This window comes from Bradysia coprophila (genome assembly GCF_014529535.1).
Source record: "Bradysia coprophila strain Holo2 chromosome IV unlocalized genomic scaffold, BU_Bcop_v1 contig_5, whole genome shotgun sequence".
In the NCBI taxonomy this organism is placed as follows: domain Eukaryota; kingdom Metazoa; phylum Arthropoda; class Insecta; order Diptera; family Sciaridae; genus Bradysia; species Bradysia coprophila.
In genome coordinates, this window is record NW_023503374.1 from 2,626,687 (window position 1) to 2,648,143 (window position 21,457).

At 34.2% G+C, this 21,457-nt stretch overlaps 1 protein-coding gene across 1 annotated transcript in view; it reads left to right on the top strand.

Moving 5' to 3' along the window:
* The first annotated feature begins 4,866 nt into the window (after window positions 1–4,866).
* Window positions 4,867–21,457, top strand: part of LOC119071541 (myosin-IIIb-like) — a 46,523-nt gene continuing 29,932 nt past the window's right edge. The window contains exon 1 of the mRNA XM_037176429.1: window positions 4,867–5,585. The gene's annotated coding sequence lies outside the window, so the exon portion shown is untranslated. The remainder of the gene's footprint in view (window positions 5,586–21,457) is intronic.

Consider the following 21,457-nt stretch of genomic DNA (forward strand, 5'->3'; position numbering starts at 1 on the left):
ATTAGGCGCCCAAAAATATGGTAATTTACCGACAGCGATGACAAAAGTACGTCGATCCGAGGCGATTCCGAGGTAAATAAAGTCAAAAATTTGACCATCCATTTTTATCTCGACTTATGTAAATTATATTACATGTTGAAGGTATCGCAAAAAGTTCTTAAATTGTGAACGGTACGGTTTTCCAAACATTTAGCATGTAAAACTAAATTTTAACAATTTTTCATCCATCCTCTCATTTTACAAGATACAGAAGATATAAAAGTATTTTAGATTGATTTAACTCATTGGAAAAAACTTTTCTTCAAATTAAGTTTTACTCAAAATCCACACTTTTTACCTTTTGTAAGCAGTATGCAAAGTTCTACAAATAAACTTTAATTGAGCTGTTAAAGTTATAAAGATTGAATTCCAGATTAAATTATCTGGAAAATTATGAGGAAAAACTTTTAACGAAGAAATAGTTTGTGGAGTGGTTGTAACAAGCATAATCCATACTTATTACAATCCAATAAACCTAACGACAACATTTACTAGGACCACGTTTCGGTTTGAAATATTCTGGTAAATTGAGAATTTTTCAATACTATCATCTTTTCGAACATTCTGCAATATTACTCAGTATCAATGTGTAACATTATTGAACAAAAACGTGATGAAACAGTTATTTAATTTACTTTATTGCATTGCGGTCTATATATCGACATTAAACACTGTTTTTCAGAGTATTGTACCAAACATTATATCCTACATTAATATGTCGATAAGTTGGTCGTTTCCGCAATACAATAAAAGAAAATATGATACCGGAGAATATTTCACGCGTAATACTCTCTTGTATATTACACAAATACTCGTTGAATACGTATTTTGTGTAATATACACGAGTGTATAACGCTGAAAAAATTCGCCGGTATCATAATCTACTATTAAAATTTTCCAGGGGTTTGCGGGAATAAGCTACTTTTTAATAGAAAATGTTCAAACCTGAACTAATTACCTTTCTGTAAGTGAGCTGCGAAAAGTTAACTTTTTTGATTTGGTGCAGAAAATGTTGTATGAAACACGTTGTGAATTAACTTCACGTTCATCTCCACTGGAGATTCTGCAGTACACTTCGTTCGAATATAAACCGAGCTAATTGTATTAATAGTTTTCCCATCGCATTTTAAAGGCTTTTTTAGGCAATGAGTTGTTTCCATCACAAGCCGGAGCCACAGTGTTTCATCCGAATATTCGGTCAATCTAAATATACCTTTCTAGGCGCAAAGTAGAGGTAATTGAGTAACAAGTACGAGTAAAAATAAATTTTTATCAAAAAACACAATAGAATTGAGTGAGGAAAACCAACATATTGCATGTGTCCAAAATGAGAAGGAATGGTAGACAACTAATACTTGACTAATGATTCGAAAAAATCTGTATAAGTGATGGTATCTTGTGAAAAATGGGCTCGTGTGAAAAGTAAACTCCTTCGCTACGCTCGTATACGTTGATGTTGATAAAAAGAGAATAATATTTTGGTAATTCTATATCACCAATCAATAACATCAGTAAGTGATTTTATATGCTTCGCTTTTTACTATCAGATTTTTCAACTGTCTCCTTTATTGACCATGGAAAAGTTTGAAACTCGAAACTCCAAAATAAGTAGGAGTTTCGGCTGGTATGTAGCTGATTGGAAAATCTCGACTTTCCCGGATACTTTATGTACGGTTTGGATATTGAAAACTTGAAATTAGTGAAAATTGGTGGTCTTTTTACAAAAAGTTTAATAAAAAGTAAATTACTTATTTTTCCGTTTGAAAATCCAACTTTTAAAGGAACAGCTATTTGAAAAAATGACTCAAAACCGGAGTTCCTAAGATATTAGTTTCATTGAGAATGTCTTGGACCGCTTTTTGTCACAACAATCAATTGAATATTCAGCACTGGTCTTCAAATGAAATATTTTAAATTTAGAGTAAAGGGATTTTTTTTTGAAAAGTAATAACAATTCGCCATATAGCGCCGATTTTTACGCCGAAAAAAAAACTTCAGTGTATTCACGCCGCCGCCAATTTTCTGAAAAATGTTTACAGCCGCCGCCGAACAAAAGTTGATCGGCGCACACCTCTACTAACAAGCCAATATCGCTATGATCTCAAGTCCGCTGAGGCGTGTTCTGGAATCAATTACGCTAAAAAATCCATTTAGCATAAGTAACTAGGACGGAACGAAGGCTTCACTTTTCAACTTTTCCGTCCTAGTTCTCCGTCTATATTTTACATGCTAAATCGCCTGAAGAGGAGCGGATAATTTTGCCAGAACCCCGTAACGCCGTCAAGAGTCTTTAAATTATTTGCTCAATTTACAAATTCAGATATTTCGTTATATCGCTTCGAAATAACAATCAAGAAATTCAGTTGACTAATAATTATATGCAAACTAATGCAGTCGAATTGGAAACCGAAGTCAAAAATAATATTCAACATTTTGTCAACTGGAACACATGTGTGCAAATACTGGTTTGTCAACGATGTTACGACTGGATGGCAAATAAGCTTATAATATCAACATCTGAACCATTTATTTATACATTTATGCACCAAATACATAAAAACAGTCGAATAATGAAAACTTTATTCCGCAACATCACCATACAGAAAGTAAATGCCTGGACCGACAAAATTCATCATAAAACTAAAGCCACAAAATGTTCGGTTATTGACTAATAAAAATGAAATATCACACAGACTGGTGTGTGATGCTTTTGTGCTTTCTTCCATTACACATCAGCTTCGGCTTCTCGTTTTTTTTAATATTTGTCCGTCATCAGCTGGTCAAATATATACACATTGGGATGGGGGCAATAAATTACCTAAATTTGTTGAGTCCAAATTTATATCGCCATTGGATGTGTTCCATGTTGATAGAATATTATCACTCGCACTAACAGTCGTTCCGTATAATGTTGCAATGTAACATCGAGGGATATGCATTGATATTGATGTTCGTTATTATAGCTGGTTAAATCCCAAAATATCTATGTGATGATGTGAGAGGGGAATTTACTTTTTAGCCCCTGACAAAGTACTGGGGGCTTACAGAACCGCTATGTCGTTTGTAACATGTGGAATTCGAACTAGACGGTAGGGGCAAGGCATTTGCGTATAGTTTATACTGAATAACTGAAGAAAAACCCGATTTTCACAATTTTTTCCAGCTTTTGGAGTTATTGATGTGGTATGTTGGTTCCCAAAGCTGCACCAACCCACATGATCCACCATCTTCCCACTTTTAGAACTTTATGATTTTGACGAGGGGTAACTCACTTCTAGATTAAATGGATTAAATGGATTAAATGGATTAAATGGATTTAATGGATTAAATGGAATAAAAATTGGATTAAATGGATTAAATAGGAAAAAAGTTCATTTTACCAAATACTGTAAAAGTCTTAAAAATTGTTGATTTTGATCGAACCACGTACTACAACTCATACTACAATGTTAAAAAGCGAAAAAATCCACTTTTAGGAGTTTTTGGTGTAAAGTGGATTAAATGGATTAAATGGATTAAATAAATTTAATACCATTTTTCGCAATTACTTTACAAATTTTTTAGGTCGGTAGCCTAATTATTTCGGTAAAACTAAAAAATTTTTTTTGGATTAAATGGATTAAATCGATTAAATGGATTTAATGGATTTAATGGATTTAATGGATTAAATGGATTAAATGGAAGTGCGTCACCCCTCGGATTTTGAAGGATTTCTGAGGTTTTTTTGGGTTACCCCTTCTCATTTTTGGGTATTATTAGGTTGGTAGTAATTCTACTACCCCACATAGTCCACAATCTTCCTAGATCTAGAATACATGCAATTTCAAGTGTTTCCGAAATGTCTTTTAAACTTTTGACATTATTGAATGTGTTTATTCCCAAAATTCCATCACCCCTATGATCTAACATCTCCCCAGTTCTAGAACTCGGAAGGTTTTAAAGGATTTGCGATGTTTTTTGGGATTTCTTCTGAATTTAGGGTTTGTTGGGTGGTTTATAGGTGAATTAACGTAAAAAATGGACAATCGACGAAACAAAGTCACGCTTTGCGTTGATGACTACTACATATTTAAGGGAGCAGATAAGTCCTTCCTTTACTTGTGATTGATTCGTATTTGAAATGAAATAGCTATTTTGCTAACAAGTTAGTAAATGTGGTTGTTTTGCGCACTAGATGTGAGTTTGCCTATACGAGCGAAGCGAATGAATGGTTTGTAATCTTAGCAAGAAAATTGTTTGTAATCTTGTCCCATAGAGTTAAAACTTTATGACTTATCTATATAGATCATCTTCAAGGACACTTGAAATACCATCCACGTTAGGAAATGCCATCCACATTAGGAAATGCCATGCAAATGATTGAATAAAATGAACGAAACATTTAACGAAACTTAAGTGAGGTTACGTCTGAAAGAACCGTAACTTGACGATGATCTACGTAATTTCGAAGATGTGACATCATCTCTAAAGCAGCACGAAAATATAATCTCTGTTTCTCTGTTCTTTACACCAATAAATCTCCTCAATCTAATCGCACAGAGGGCCCTGACACTCGGCATTGATTCTTTTTTTTCAAATGCAAGTCCAATCATCTTACCAACTACTATTCGCTCTATGCGATTTCGTATTTCTCTTCACAGAAATCATCATTCGGTCTGAAACTAACACTTAAATTACCTGTGTACAAAACCCAGGTGTAGAACAACATGTATCCAATACATGCGGTGAGATAGTTAATTCTACTTGCAGGTATTATAGCGGAAAATATCGTGAAATTAATGGAGATGGTTGAGTCCATATGGTTTCGAGTGTTTTCAGTTCAGTTTCGTTAAATACGTTGCGTCGAAAGGTTGTTTTGCGCGCGTGTGTACAAGTTTTATTAGCGATGTGTTTTAAGCTAACTGAATGATGGTTTTCAAATTCACCGACGACGACGTAGAAAATCAAATAATAAAAACAATGTAAAAAGATCTTAGAAGATGAAACGAGGCTAAGTTTCGAATTTTTATTGTTATGAACAAAGTAAAAAAAAAATGGTTTTCGTAAATTTAAAGTAGGTAAAATGCTGATTGTTTGAAAAAAAATTAAATTAAATGGAAAGAAAGAAAAAAAACAAAGTATCGTCGTGCTTTTGAGTCTGAGTCAATTGGATACATCCATTTTCGAATTTGTTAGAAATATTAATTGAATGGAAATTCATATTTCTTTTGTGAGACTTTTTGACATTATTCTAATTAACGAACACTGGTGGAACTGGTGGCTAATTGTGGGTTAAAAAAATGTGTGAACTCAAATTATGAATGTGGACAAACGTGTTGCGAAAATGTAGAATTTTCTTAAAACAAATCGATAAAGTGTTTATGTACCTGGTGTATACACTGTACAGATTATATGAATGAATTGCTTGCATGCAATGTGAAACATGTTTTTTTGCAATAACATCGCTGATATTGACCTTCATATTTGGATTAAATTACAACTGAAATTGAAAAACTGTTATTAAAGCGCATCGTCATTTTATATATTTCTTTCTTTCTCGGTTCATGGTGAGTGTACCTACCTACCTAACTACAATTATTTATTTTTTCTCCATTAACTGTTTTACCTATATATACTACTCGTCGATGTGGATATTTATTCGCAGTTTTGCATTTTATGTTCATGAAAATTTAAATGATTTTATTTTGTGATTGAACTTCGATGTTCGAAACATTTAAAATGGATCGATTCCCCAAATGAGGTTATTTGTGATTGTCGCTATAAAAATTCACCACAAAATGCAACCACAATCAGATCACAAAAAAATCAAATGAAAATTCAATTGTACGGACGATTCCTCATTGGTTTTATTTGCTCATTTTTTGTTTGTGAGCGTAGCATTTAAGCATAAAATGTAGGTCGAAATAATTGCATTTCTCTCTACGCACAGAACGTTCGTATCTACAATCTATCTTTGAAATTTAAATAACAAAACAGAGTGTTTATTACTGATGCATCACAGAGTTTATGTGTTATTGTTGGTTTTTTTTACGAGTTATTTACATCTGAATAATGTTTTACCGTGGAAAATAATATAAAAAAACGTTCGAAAGAAGGTTTTTCTTTTGTGATGCCAATTGATGGCAAATCATTTCTCCACAATGAACGAGTTGCCACAACGATCATTCATTTTGTAGGTGACTAATATTTCGTTCAGATTCTCTACAATGTCATCTGACTTTTTAGACATAGCTATTCATCTGTTATCGACAACAAACACAAGAGCTCTGACCAGTTGATGTTCTTTTGTGTATTGCCAAATGTATAATAAAGAAAACTAAGTAAAAGATTTTGTATGACACCTGTATGACGGGAGGCGTAACCATTTTTCTAATAACTAGCGATAACTTTAATTATGGGTATTACAGTCTGGGAAAAGAACAAATCTATAACAAATGTCTTGATTCATTTTTTGCCTTGATTGAGCCTTAGTGGCCTTAGTGCTATAATATGTTCAAACTTAAGCATTTTTAAATAAGAGACCCAATTTGTATAAGCTTATCCGCTCATTCAAACTAAAGTTGAACACTTTTGAATCAGCTGATAAACAGCTGAAACGAAATGCGTCACTTATTTCATAGTCACCGACTGTAAGAAAACTAATAATGCTGTCGATTGGAAAGGGTGGTTCGGGAAGTGTTCTACAACTTTTGAAGGCGCATTGTTTCAGACAGAACCTTCGAATATATCGGGTCGTTCACCAAAAAATCGCTCATGAGTGGACAACGCGCTATAATCTGCTTTCAACGGGTGGAACACTAAAACACCTGCTTATTAAAATGCAGAAGCAATGCGACTTATTTAAGCTATCGGACTGCAAGACTTTAAAAGTTAAACTTTTTTTCTTCCTGTAGAAAATGAATTAAACAAATTTAAGAGTTAATTTGCCAAAACTTCGAACAAGTTAAAAACAAGTCATCGGCGATTTTTGGAGGGGACCCTCCTGAGTCATTTGCACTTGGACGACCAAAATAGTTTTTGTTGCATATCACCGACAATACGTAACGCATTTCTCTGAAATTATGGTCATTGGTATATGCTGGCCTTTAAAACATTTCGAAATTTTTCTTACGAATTTTTATATGACAAAATTGAATTAGTTTATTCTTTTCATTCTCCAACCCTGACTTAAAATTGTCTAATATGTCAGAAAAATTAAAATTGACGCGAAGAAAAGTCGAATTCTACAGAATTTTTGTGTTAGTACGCTTCAATCAAAATTGAAGCTCAACGAAAGTCGTGCCGCGGTAGGTGTATGGTGTCATGGATAGTAGAGGTCACTACCTACCCAACGACACCCATATCAACCAAGTCTATTATTATAGTTTATAGTTAAGCTAAAAACAAAATAAATTAAGAACAAACACAGTTTTAACACTCTTTCCTTACCCTGGACTCACATTAAGTGAATGAATTGAGAAAAAGAAGGCTGTTTCGACCTCGAGAACTAGCGCCGGTCCAAAAGCCAGAGTGGACTGACTATCTTCAGTTGTTTCCGCTAGCCTCTTACACCTCTTCCTCTGGTGTGAAAACATAATTTCTTCTAAGATTTTTTTTGTTGCAAATAACTCAGGAAGGACCACTGAATCATTTAACGCATAGCTTTTAAAAATCGCCGATGGCTTGTTTTCCTCTTTTATACAACTTGGTCGAAGTTTTGGCAAATTGACTCTTTAAGTCATTTAAGAGTCAATTTGCCAAAAATGAAAATGTGAGAAAACAGATCCATATGTTTTCCTAAATATTTTAATCTATTTAGTGATTGTGAGGGCTTCTCCATCAACAGACTACTATTTAAAATTTTATATTGTAGTTCTCTTTGACATTCATCTATTCGTCTGTTTAGGTATTTTCAAGAAATCATCACAAATTTTGAATGGAATACTCGGATTAGTTGACATATTCTGTCGTTTTTTTTTAATGGATGGTATTGAACGAACGTTTTTAGTTTTGGGTTGCTCGTTTAAAATATTTGTCAAATGACAATTAGTCTTGATTTCCACTTTAGTATGTTTTCTACTCAACAAAAAGTACTACGTGAGAGAGCCGTGATAGAGCGAAGCGAATTGTCAAGTAAACAGAGTAAAAATTGAAGAAATTATATTATATCTCTCACTCGGAGTACGTTTTCGGTAAGTGGAAATCAAGCCTTACGAAAAAAGCACTCCGTTTTCTCTACGTTTACTCTTTAAAAATAGAAAAGGTGCGTGGTTTAGCTAAACGGATGCAAAACTATGTGATTTTTTTGTAAGTGGAAATCAAGCCTAATGTTGGTAAACAGGGAAAAAGATCCCTAGAGAATAATTTATCATTAAAAAAAAACTTGGGTCATAACGAAAGATGAAAATACTGCATTACCTTCAAATTCGCTTTGTCCCTCGCTCATCAGTGTTCGTGTGACCTTGCAAAGTTTGAGGTACTGCAATACCTCGTTCCACAATTTTTTGCACTGTGTACATGATGCAAATTTATTATAATATGATCTTAAGCTGTCACGAAGTGTGGAGAGAGAAATGATTGTTCCATCCAAACCTCAAGTTTTATTTGAACGAATCGTCGAAATGTAAAAAATTCCTTTAAGTGAACTATGAAATAACTGTGCTCATCACAATCTGCTGAAAGGAGATGAACATTCCTTTACATTGATATAACTTATCATAATGCCAACACAACAAATTGTTAGGAAAATTAATTCTAATTAATTTGAATGTGCTAACAACGAACACATGCTACACATTTCGCTTTTTATCGAGTTCAAGTTCATATCGATTTTTTTTGCAAACGCTGGCTGCTACATTTAAGCTCATTAAAATATTATTGAAGAAAACACATTTAAATGTAAGTTATATCCATATCACTTAAGTTGTAAAAAGCATCAGTTCATACATATCTTTCATCTGGCTAGGTAATTATTCATTTCATAATAACCATTTAAATGTAAACTGAATGAACTTCAACAAAGAACTGTAAGCTGTGAGTGCATTTACTTAAATGGAAGAATGGTTTTTGTAAAGTCTAATTTCAATAAGAAAATATTAAGTTTCTAATTAGATTCTCTTTAGCTACGAAATATATTCCAAACAAAACATTTGCGACGTGAGTGAAGATAATTGGTTTGGATTTTATTTTTTCGCTAAATAGAGTTTATTGTGCGATACATTTCATTCGAAACGGATATGCTTTGGCATTGTAAATGAACCGATAATCGATATTAATGAAAATTTTTCCTATTTTTATTAATTGTATTTCAAAATTAAATCGGAAAGCAAATCACTTGTGGTGTGAAACGTACAAGTTCAAAAGTTCGACATTGTTCATATACATATGTGAGCGATACGAAAAGTGTGTTGCAATGAAAAGTGTTACAATGCAAAAGCTGAGAAACGTTTTGAACGGTTGGTAGTTTTAACATTTAATGTATCCATATTTGTGTAAATGTGGAAATGATGAGTTCAACCTCATTTGGTATTCGATTTAACGACTTTTGACACTGGTAGTGAAACGTCTGCCTGCATGGCCACAACATAATTTTATGGAAATGGTTTCAAAGTTATTTATGGTCCATGAGATTTATCTACACTTTTGAGTTATGTGTTATGCGCAGAATACCATTTATCTACTGTAATGTCAAAAAATTGACAAAACAACCCAATTTACTAACTAGTCAGCAAAATAGCTATTTTTGTGATATCAGTATATGAAAATGGACTGTTCTCCATATGAGGATTGTCCTAAAAATGAAATATGTTCTTACAGTGTGTTCACCTTCAGAAAACACTATTTTAGATTTTATTGGAGTGTTAAAGTCGTCGATGTTCCCATAGGCAATTAAGAGTTATATCGCCAAAACTTGAACCAATTTTGGTCGAAATAAATACAATGGTACGGCCATCCGGGCGAGCTATAGTTCGTTTGAATCGTCTGTTAATTCAGAGAAATAGGTATCTTTTACTTTTTCTGTTAGTTTCCCATTTTCGGAGTGCAAATGTGAAAAGTGATTGCATGTCAAAAGGTGGTGAAAACAGTTTTTTCTGATAGCTCGAGATAGACATGTTTCTAAAAGTTGAAATTTTGTAGGAATAAAGGCCTTTGACAGACTTTCATAAAAAGTATAATCATCGGTAAGAGCCGCCACCCGTTCTGGACTTATGACTCAAAATATGGTCAATGTTTAGACAGTCCTGCTGGCTTGCAACAGAACGTTTCCAAGGAACTCACCATAGGGTTTTGTAGCTGGACTCATCCTCTTTAGTTCCATGTATAATAAACCCCAGAAAAATTGTGTTGCAAGCCATACAGTCAGTTGAAGTAAAATCTATGCCCAGTAGACTCATATTTTTCAGTGTTTTCAACTTGTTTTTGGTCTTCAAACAGGATGGAACGATGCAAATGAAATAAAGTAAGTCAAAATTGCATGATCAGTACAAAATTGTCCTGAACCGTCCCATCATTGGCCTTGAAAATGTTGCTTTACTCCTACTTCGTAGTAGGTGGAAAACCTCATTTATTTGACTTCATAAAAAGAACGGAAACTCTATTGCTTGCACTGAATGTGGGCTTATTTTAAAGCAGAGAAGCGTACCGCTCATTTAGAGTCAATAAATGGTCACTCAAAATATACTTTGTACTTCCCAAGAGGTCACAACCGTTGCCAACTATGAAAAAAGTATGGAAAATCGAGTTTTATCACAAAAATATTTGTATTAAAAATATGGTCTACGACCTTGACTAAAAAAAGACAGAAAATATTTTTGTGAAAAATCTCGATTTTCCATTTCTCAGAATTGAAAGACGATTCAAACGAGCTATAGCTTGCCCGGATCGCCGAACCATTGTTTTCAAATTGGTTCAAGTTTTGTCGATGTCAATCTTAAATGCTTCCCAATCTATGATATTTTGGAGTAAAATTTGAATTCGATGAGGCATATTCACATTTTGTGCTAAAATATCATACACTGGGAAGCAATTAATTGACTATGGGAAAAAAAACTGTCAAATGTCTTTTCGGCACTCCCGAGGTTGGTATTATCCTCTAAAACTTTGAATAAAATTTTCTATGACATCGTACACTGTACGATTTACCACACCCCCATAATACTCAACGACATACTGAGCGGCAACGTCAAACAAAGAACAGCACAGGCTCGCCATTGAAAGTCTTTAAAACCTTTTCCACTTGAGATGCAGTTATCTCCTTAGAAAAACTTGCTGCTGGTACCTTCACGAACAGTCTTAATGGCAAAAAAATTGAACACTGAAGACCTTTCACTTACAACCTCATCACCCAGCTTCGTACTGCTAGGCAGACAATTCGTCTTTTTCAATAAAGTTGGTGAATGAAAAGAAGACGTTGGTTCGTTCGAGCAATTTCGCTGTCTTCAACTGTCTTCTATAATTTTCATAAAATCAGTACTGCACATCGTTGCATTTGAGCTCCAGTTCAACATTGTTGCTGTTCGCATCGATGATGGGTTAAATGGTTGCTAAGCGTTTCTTCAGCGAAAAACTAGGTAAAAATATCTAATTTCTGTACACGATATAACTGTGTGTGATATACGACCAACAACCTCCGATTTAGTTATGCATCAAAAGATTCGTTATTCATATTATTTAATTAGACTTTTATATGTGAGTTGAGCGTATTATAATTTTACATACAACATTTTCCATCAAAATATAATCAAAAATTTCACTTTTTGTGTTTGATTGTCTATTCAAACGAAAAGGCAAAAAAACACACAGCAAAATGGAAAATTTTTTAGTGACGCCTTCTGATCTCTCTGTTATTCATTGGAAAGAATTCAACTGATGAAATTTTTGATGTATCAATCGGATACACAACGTATAAGCTTAGAGTTTTAAATGACATTCGAACAGATTTGACTAGGTAGATACTAATTTGTCACTCATAAATTCTAAGAAATTATTATGATTTGGCCGAGACACCAGTGGCTATATTTATTCCATGGACTGAAAGCCATGGGTCTTACGGATAATAGACACTCGAAAATTTTTGTCACAAAATGGAATTGTTTGGCACATTTCAATTGATTTACAAAAATCTTTTTAATTCGAAGATCCAACGCACTTCAAGCATAAGTGGTACTCTAAATATAGTACTGAAACTGGACAGTGGACAGTGTATAGAACAAATTTTGGCACTGTAAAAAAATTCGGACAATTTTTTTCATACAAAGTAGTACTCTATTTGGCAGCTGTCATTAATAGCACTTTTTTGAGGTGCGTTGGAACATCACTAAAATACTTTGGGTAAGTCCGTTGATGGAAAATACTGGAATAATAATCGATGATTAATTCCGATAACCATTTTTTGCGTGATATCTTGATGTCGATGAAAGTTTTAACTAGAGCGAAGCGAGGTGAATTACGTCACACGAGTTGCCTTATTCATGAGCAAATGGTATAAATTTTCAGCAGATTTATTTGCTAGCTTCAAATAGTCTTTTGATGTAGAAAATTTCAAGGATGAACGTTGCGGCCAGAGCGAAGCGAGTACCTTAATTCACAGGAGTTTATTTTTCTTAAATGTTAAGGAAGAAATAAGCCCCCTTTCCAGCCTGTTTCTGTTTTATCTGACAATGAGGCTTAAGTATCTTTTGTTTTTAAATGTAGGAATAAGTTTACTTTGATTATTCCGGTTACTTCTCAAAATCACTTGAATCAGTTGTCAACCTAACCTAAAAAAAGAAATTTCAAAAAAAATGTTCAAGCATTGAGGTTAACTGGATGAAATTGACAACTAATTTGATTTAGCAAAAGACGTTGACAATGATCTATTACAAAAATCTATTGAGAAAATCACTCAGTCAAGGGACCCGACCCACCCAAAAAGCCTACAGAATTTCACCGCGTATATGCTAATTTTGCATGAATAAAATTAATAAAAAACGGAATTTTACGCAGCATATAAGATACGGCTGACTAGACATTCGATCGGAACTGACGGAAATGATATTTTTTGCTGTTTGGGAGATTTTTTTTTGTTTTGTACAAAATTACGTAAATTTCATTGTTCTGAAAACAAAACTTTTTTGCAAAATCAATTTGCAAAGAGACATGGAACGAACGCTAATCTTTTAACAAGGATGATTGATTTCAAACACCCAGTGGACATATGTGTTCTGGGCTCGTGATGATATTCTATTCCTATGAACAATCGCTTCATGTTCACGTTTATGAGTTAACACGAGCTGAATTATCAGATGCCGACGTCTATGCTATACTCAAATGACAAATAAACGGGTGAATAAGCTTTACGCTTCATTAAAGAGATAATTAGAAATGAGAGTTGAGCTGTCGTTAGATATGACTACAATAAAAAAAACGAAAATTTTGGTACAATTTTGGTGTATTTTGTTACATGAACGGACTCGGTTTAATGTGGATTTTTTTTAATTGGTCACTTTATTACGTATTATGTATGCGATCCAGTAACGTAACGAATATTTTTCAATTCTTTTGTGTCAACAATTTCTTTTTTTTTTAATTTAGCTCTCGTTCACCGACAGAGATGATATGGATTGTCGATTGCGTCATTTCTGTTAGATTATTATTGTCTATTGTGTTTCGGTGAATCTGTTTTGCATTTTATTGTGCAATTTGATCGTATTTTTATGTAAATAACAGACTTTAATCACTCCAACATACATTTTGCGATAAGTACATCATTATTGTACGAATGTGTGATGAAATCACATCAAGAGGAGTAAAAATGATGATGATACAGTGACGTAACAAGTATAGTTAGGGTATGGTTAGAAATAGACTGTGTGGTGTCTGCATGTAATAGGTTTTACTGCCACAATAGAGTCATAAAAATATATCGAGATGCAGTGTTGAAATGGTGAAAACTAATTTGTTAAAACTGCTGGATGCCTTTACAGTTCGTCTACATTGTTTCCTTAGTCAAACTTTTACATCATTGAGCCAACTAATTAATTTGCCAATTCGTCTTGCTCTCTCATATCAAAGAGAATGTAGTCTTATGCTTCAAAATTTACCCGTCGTCTTACGTTTTACAATAAAATTTATAATAAAAGTAGTTTATCATCAAAATAATTCATCTCAAAAAACTAGAAAATGACAATCTCACCGCAAAATAATCAGCAAATCTGTTACTTCTTTTGTTAAAGTACCGTCCAGTGTTTGATGAAAAATCTTTTGCTTCGAGCCATCTTAATCGATTGATTTTGATGAATTTGACTATATCGGGCACTTTGTACAGCTGATACAGTTCATAGTTGAATATTCTTCGCCTTCCATTCACTCCAAGCTTCCGACAGTGGCGCCGAGTTTACTGTGGCAGCGGGGTTAAAATTCTTTAAATTCCTAGATTTTTCTAATATTTTATTTCATTTTGTGCTCTTTGCCCCCCACGAGCCCCTCATGAAGAAATCTAATGTCGAAGTCTCTGGCTTCCGATCTATACGTTACAACTGGTCTTCCCAGCGAACTGTAGTTGCCCTTTTCTCACTGACTTTTGGACCGAACTCAACAACCTTCAATGTTCGTGAACTTCTCTTTAAACTACGTCAACATTCGGTCAAATAAGTCTAGGTCGTCTTCATTACTTCAGACAAAAGGTTAAGAGTCCCCCAAGTCACTCGTTGTGTTTTTGAGCAACAAGCTTCGGTAACTGTCTTTTCGACAAGTGTAGTTATATCTCACCTTCGGCTCGGATATGCAAGCCAAGCTTGTTGTTCAAAAACATAACGAGGAGTTTGTCAAAAATTGTTATCTCTCGTAATGAATTACTTTCGCAGCATCCAATGGAAATATTAGGTTTTCCTGTAAAGTACTATATGGTCTATGCTCTTCCAACTTCAATAAATCGTTAATCAACATTAAATGTGCTGCTCAAATCTTGATTAAATAGCCAGAAAGTCCATATTATCAAAAAAGAAATGTGTGACCGTTAGAGACTATAGTCAAAATAGATAAAATCTCCGCTCTTCATTAAAAAATAATTAATTTGTTGGAGGAAAACGAAACGCCAAAAGATGTTTTTCTTATAGGTGAACTCTCTGCACCGTAAGAATTTACTGGTGAATTATTGGTTCTATTGACCGCACAAAGTATAATATTTGAAGACATTTTTACTCGTTGCGGATTTTTTGGTATTATATGAACCTATTTACGCTTTGTTAAGCAAGTAAATTAATATAATTAAAAGTAAAATATTTATAATACCTAATAAGCCGTAAGGCCATGGATGTTGACTTTAGATGTTTAAAGATCAGTGAGCACCGTAATTTCCATCATTACCGAAAAAAATCGTATCCAAAATATTCGCGGGGTTATTCTCCGACAAATAAATGAAGTGTTAGACCATTACACATTATATGTATTGTAGAACAGTTAGACGTTTCTTTTGTTTACAAACAACAACTGTTGTAAGAATTGTTTTCCATCTTGTACTGACTTGTTGTACTTTATCTTGAATTATGTTTAAAAAGTGGAACATTTTCGGGTTATTCTTTATTTAACGATATCTTAAAAGTTGTTTCGAAGATTTACGGTTGAATCTTATCTGGTAAACTCTGTCTATTAGGCCATTTTGGTTCAGAGGATTCTCTGTTAAATTATTCGAAGCGGAAATGTGCTAACTGTGTTTAATAAGACCAGCCAATTTAAAACACGTTTTTGTTTTCTCATTGACGTTGTGTCAAAGATTTATTGACCTTCACACCTATGCTAGCAGAAAGATTTCTCCTTTGTTAAATGTCATAAACTAGGTGAAGCTTCGCTATTTTGCTGAAATTGTTTGAGCCAAGGCTATCGAAACAAGTGCAATACTGAAAATTCAGTAGCGATAGAAAAGTTACTAATGTAAAGACCAGAGCATATATACTCACTGAAGATAATGTAAATGCGAATTTATTTTTGTCATATTACTACACACATATTGTGTTTTGCGTCAAGTTGCAGCTAGTAAAATGAATTCACCTGATTGCAGGGACTCTGATCATATGAGGGTCAGTGTATAAAAGACCAGGTATAGATTAAGATTAGGTTTTGAAGTTTAGTTTTTTCATGTTGCAGATATTGTAGTGTCAAATACTGTTCTTGGTCTTAAATCTGTCCAAGGTGAAGTCCTTTTCCTCCAAGCAATATGCTTAACCTCGCTATAAAAAACTTGAATTTGACAACAGCACGCGTCTCGAAGATATTGTTTTTGCTGACGATTTGACGCTCATGGCACAGGCAGCAAGAGACATGCAAGAAACGTTACGTCTACGTGTTAAATATGCTGGGCGAGTGGGACTAAAGATAAACGTGAAGAAGACGAAATTAATGCGCATAAACACAGCAGCAAAGGACAGGGGAGCTGATATGGACGTTCAAAGTCGGATTAAAAAAGCGCGACAAGCCTTCATCTCTCTAAATAATATTTGGAATTCTACACAATAGTCTCCACTAGTGTGAGGCTGGCTAATATTGCAAATCTTTATAAAAAACATAAGCCACGCGGACCCGTACGAGGTCTTTTCATAAGCCTCTCCTTTTTTCACATCGTCTTTTATTAAACTCCACTTTTCTTCATCGGATATCTCCTTCATCTAATCTCTTCTCATCCGTTTCACTTAAATAAGGAAATTTGCTCTAAAAATCTAAATTAAATTGCTTTAAAATTCACAGCAATATTGATAGACCTATACAAAGTACAAGGTCCGACTTTAACATCCGTTGACATCCTCTTTCCTCCCCGTCATACTACTCTCACCTCTCCACCCAGATTTTGTTGGATAATCTAAGTTTTCAAGTACCTTTCAAATACAACAAAAATTAGCTAATCGGCTAAAAATTACTCCACTTACATGCAAAACACACTTAGATCCCAGTGGCGGTCTTAGTATAGGGCCTCAAATTTTAAATTCTCAACAATCTATTCGGTATTCAAATACCTTTCAAATGCAACAAAACATATCGAAATCGGCTAGGATTTACTTGATTGAACAATTAATTTTTTAGACGAACCCTGATCAGTCAAAAAACCCTGAAAGGGTAAATGTGAAGCAAGTCCTTTATTTTACTTACAAAATAACTGATATCGCTGAGGGTGACGCATTGTGCGTCGAACGCAAAAGTTTTATCAAAAAGAATTGACTCAAAAAATTTGTGAAAGAAAATTTTGCAACAAGAAATTTGCGTCACAAGTGGCAAATGTTGAGGAAAGTACTGTTAGGAAAATGGTTGAAAAATGTACTGAAAGAATTTAAACGAAAGAAAACCGAATCATCTGCAACTTGTGACGCAAATTTCTTGTTGCAAAATTTTTTCACAAATTTTATGAGTCAAATTTTTGTTGATAAAACTTTTGCGTACGACGCACAATGCGTCACCCTCAGCGATATCAGTTATTTTGTAAGTAAGATAAAGGACTTGCGTCACATTTACCCTTTCAGGGTTTTTTGACTGATATCACCACTTTTGTAAGTATGTCATTTCGACAACATCAAAAAACCTTATGGAAATTAAAAAATTCTAGAGAAATCAGCCTCAATCCCAAAATCTAGAAACCAATCTTGATACACCTCACTTATATCGAAAATAACCCAAATCCATCGAAAAATCCGATGGAAGTAAGGACGTGCTAGAGGAATCATCTGTCATCCCAAAATTCAGGAACCAACCTTGGAACACCTCACTCATGTCAAAAATAACCCAAATCCATAAAAAAAACCGGTGGATGTTAGGTAGTGCAAGAAGCAAGAGGAATCATCTGTCATCCCAAAATTTAGGAACCAACCATGGAACACATCACTTATATCGAAAATAACCCAAATCCATCAAAAAATCCAATGGAAGTTAGGAAGTGCCAGAGGAGTCATCTCAAAATTTAGGAACCAACCTTGTAACACCTCACTCATGTCGAAAATGGGTTGGGTTTTTTCCAACTTTTGAAAATTCCATTCTTATTTTTGGGCCAATATTAGCCTATAACCAAAACTCGTATGGATTCCTAGATTCCAGATATCTTTGTTTGGGGGTCGTTGGAGTTAAGGAGGAGAAGTCAAAAAGTTGCTGTAAATATGTTCCGCCATCCTCAAAAAAAATTTGTTAAAACATTTTTGGTAGTGGACTTGGGTCACGCCCGCTTACTAACGTGTGGGCATGATGTTGTCTCATCGAGCGAAACAGTTCATCGCAAGTGATCCAAACGAAGAACAAATTTCAATAGTCAATACTAGTGTAAGTGGCTATTCGGACGCGGCGCCCGGATAGTCAATACTAGTGGAGCTCCGTTATATAAAACAAAATATGACTTCGTACAGTGCTATCAATATTTCTGTAAGCAATTTTAAAGTACGGGGATTCGTTCAAATCGAGAGTTTTCAAGGTACAGTGTTGCAATGTGTTTTTTTTGTGTTTTCACAAGTTTTTTTATCCACTTCACTCCTCGGGATAGTTCCCTTGACTGAAAGTCAGGGTCTTATGAAAGAAAATACCCTTAAATGTCCGTAACGCTAAGTTCACTTTGATATTTTGAAAATGTTCTACATTGGCAAAAAACGTTAAATACAGAAAACGTCCGTACACTTGTGGACTCGATAACTCGAGTAATTCTTTACCGATTTACAAAATTTTGGTTTTAATCGACGGAGAATGAAAATCTTGAGGTTAAGTTCGTAGATGGGCAATATTGGGATAATGAAATGGGAGTAATTCTCAAGAGAATTTTATTCCTTGTTACCGCGATAACTTCCCTAATTCTTATCAGATTTTCAAATTTTTTGTGTTATTCGACGAAGATTGAAATTCTTGAGGTTGAGTTTGCAGATGGATAATGTTAGAACAACAAGATGGGAGAAATTCTACACAGACGCTTTTCCTTGTGGACTCGATAGCTCGAGTAATTCTTTACCGATTTGCAAAATTTTGGTTTTAATCGACGGAGAATGAAAATCATGAGGTTAAGTTCGTAGATGGGCAATATTGGAGTAATGAGATGGGAGTAATTCTCAAGAGATTTTTTTACTTGTTACCGCGATAACTTCCATAATTCTTATCCGATTTTCAAAGATTTTGTCTTAATCGACGAAGATTGAAAATCTTGAGGCTGAGTTTGCAGATGGATAATGTTCGAACAACGAGATGCGAGAAATTCTACACAGACGCTTTCTCTTGTTACCGCGCGATAACTTGAGTAATTTTTACCCGATTTTCAATTTTTTTGTTTTAATTGACAGAGAATGATATTGGAGTAGTGAGTTTGGAGTAATTGTAAACATAACTTGTTTACCACGACATTTTTGCAACGGATTTCCAGAAAAATTTCTTATTTGACGAGTAGTGAAATTCTGGATTTCTGGTCTAACAATTAAGAAGTACTTCCCAAAAGAGTTTTTGCTTGCTTGCTTGAGAAACCGATAGCTCGAGTAATTCTCAGAGGCTTCAAAAATCAATTTCGACCAGTAGCGTAATTCATGTGGTTAAACTCGAACATTGGAATTTAATTGGACTAGTAATCTGGGATATACGACAATTTTTGCGGGAAATCCGTATTCTTAAAAGAATTTTTTTCGTTCCTAAAATGTTTGAACGAGTGTGAACTTTGTGGCCAGAGCGAAGCGAGGGCCGTAATTGACACGAGTTATATTTTTTCAAGAGGTAGGCAGGAAATACGCCAAATTATACTCAGACGCTTTTCCTTGTTATCGTGATAACTTAAGTAATTTTACCCGATTTTAAGTTCGTAGATGGATAATATTGGAGTAGTGAGGTTGGAGTATAATTGTAAACACAACTTGTTACCGCGACATTTTTGCAACGGATTTCCAGAAAAAAAAATTATTCGACGAGTAAGTGAATCTGGATTTCTGGTCGAACAATCTAGAAGTCTAGAACAATCTTGCTTGCTTGATAACACGATAACTCGAGTAATTCTCAGAGGCTTCGAAAATCGCAGATTTGAAAATATTAAGTGTTTTCGACCAGTATCGTAATTCATGTGGTTAAATTCGAACATTGGACTTTATTGGACTGGTAATCTGCGATATACGACAAATTTTGCGTGAAATCGCGTTCTTAAAAGAAATTTTTCGTTCCTAAAGTGTTTGCACAAGTGTGAATTTTGCCAGAGCCGTAATTCACATGAGTTTTTTTTTCAAGAGGTAAGCAAGAAATGCGCCACCTGTTCAGCGCTTTTAGTAGACTATATAGGAGACTCAACTTAGGAGTAAGACATCGCTCGCTGGACCTTCAACTCATAGCTCTTTTTGTTTCTTCAGGAAATTAAATAAATATGAGTAAAATGAAGCATGTGATGACTGCTGTTTTCTGAATAAAAGAGACATCACCTTTTCATGTGACTTTAATTTTGTGATCTCAAAAACACCACCTCATTTAAAAATGGTTAGAAAACTAAGGCTGGAATTATAGAAAAAAAAGCCAGTCAAGGGACCTGACCCACCCAAGAGGTGGGGCCTAGTAATTATCAAACTTTTAATGAAAGTCCACTCAACATTGAATGAGTTAAACAAAGAAAAAAACAAAAAAATAACCTCTGATTAGAGAAATGCCAGCCACCCAATACGCTTCCATTAATAAACAAAACAGTTATAAATTAAATATGTTTATAAATTGTAATCGGTTTTGTTTTCAAATCGATCGTTTAACAAAATAAAATGTTTTTGAAAACAATTCAGCAGCCGTGATAAACTCCAATGTGAACAGCAAAAATTTTCTTAATTCTTGTAACGTTAATAAAATGAGATTTAAATTGATTTTATAGTCGAATTTCTGATTGATTTCCATTGTTCTGGCATTGATGCTTTGCACCATTAATTGATCGGTGATTTATTTAGACTTTCTTTTGGCAGTATATCATCTTTCCAAGCGAAATATTTTTATTTTCGTTTGTAATACGAAACCAATTGTTTTGTGTTTTTTATGTTTAATTTTCCGAAATCGCAAAAAAAGCAATAAATTTCGACGTTAAATTATTCAAGTCACTTAAAAGCCAGATTAAAAATTCATGACCACAGTCAACATGACCATTGTTTACCATTCGTAAACACAAAAACCATGATCAGGCAGTATCCTGCTCCACTTATGAATGAATTGAAAGTTATTTTGTGATTTTTTTTGGAATTGCAAACATTGATGATATTGACAATTTCTTCAAAAACATATTTCGTAGGCGGCGCGTAGTCAAAGTGCATAAATTACCAATGAATGTACTGTTCCAGACTCTTTAAAATCGATCGATTTATCTTGAACGCATTCCATATGTATGTCAAAATAATATGAAAATGAGTGCGTTTGAGCCCATTTTTGAAACAGGTATGTCCTCCGCAGTGTCATTAGACCATAACACGTAGTTTACATTCACTGTAAATTACAGAAAGTTGGTAGC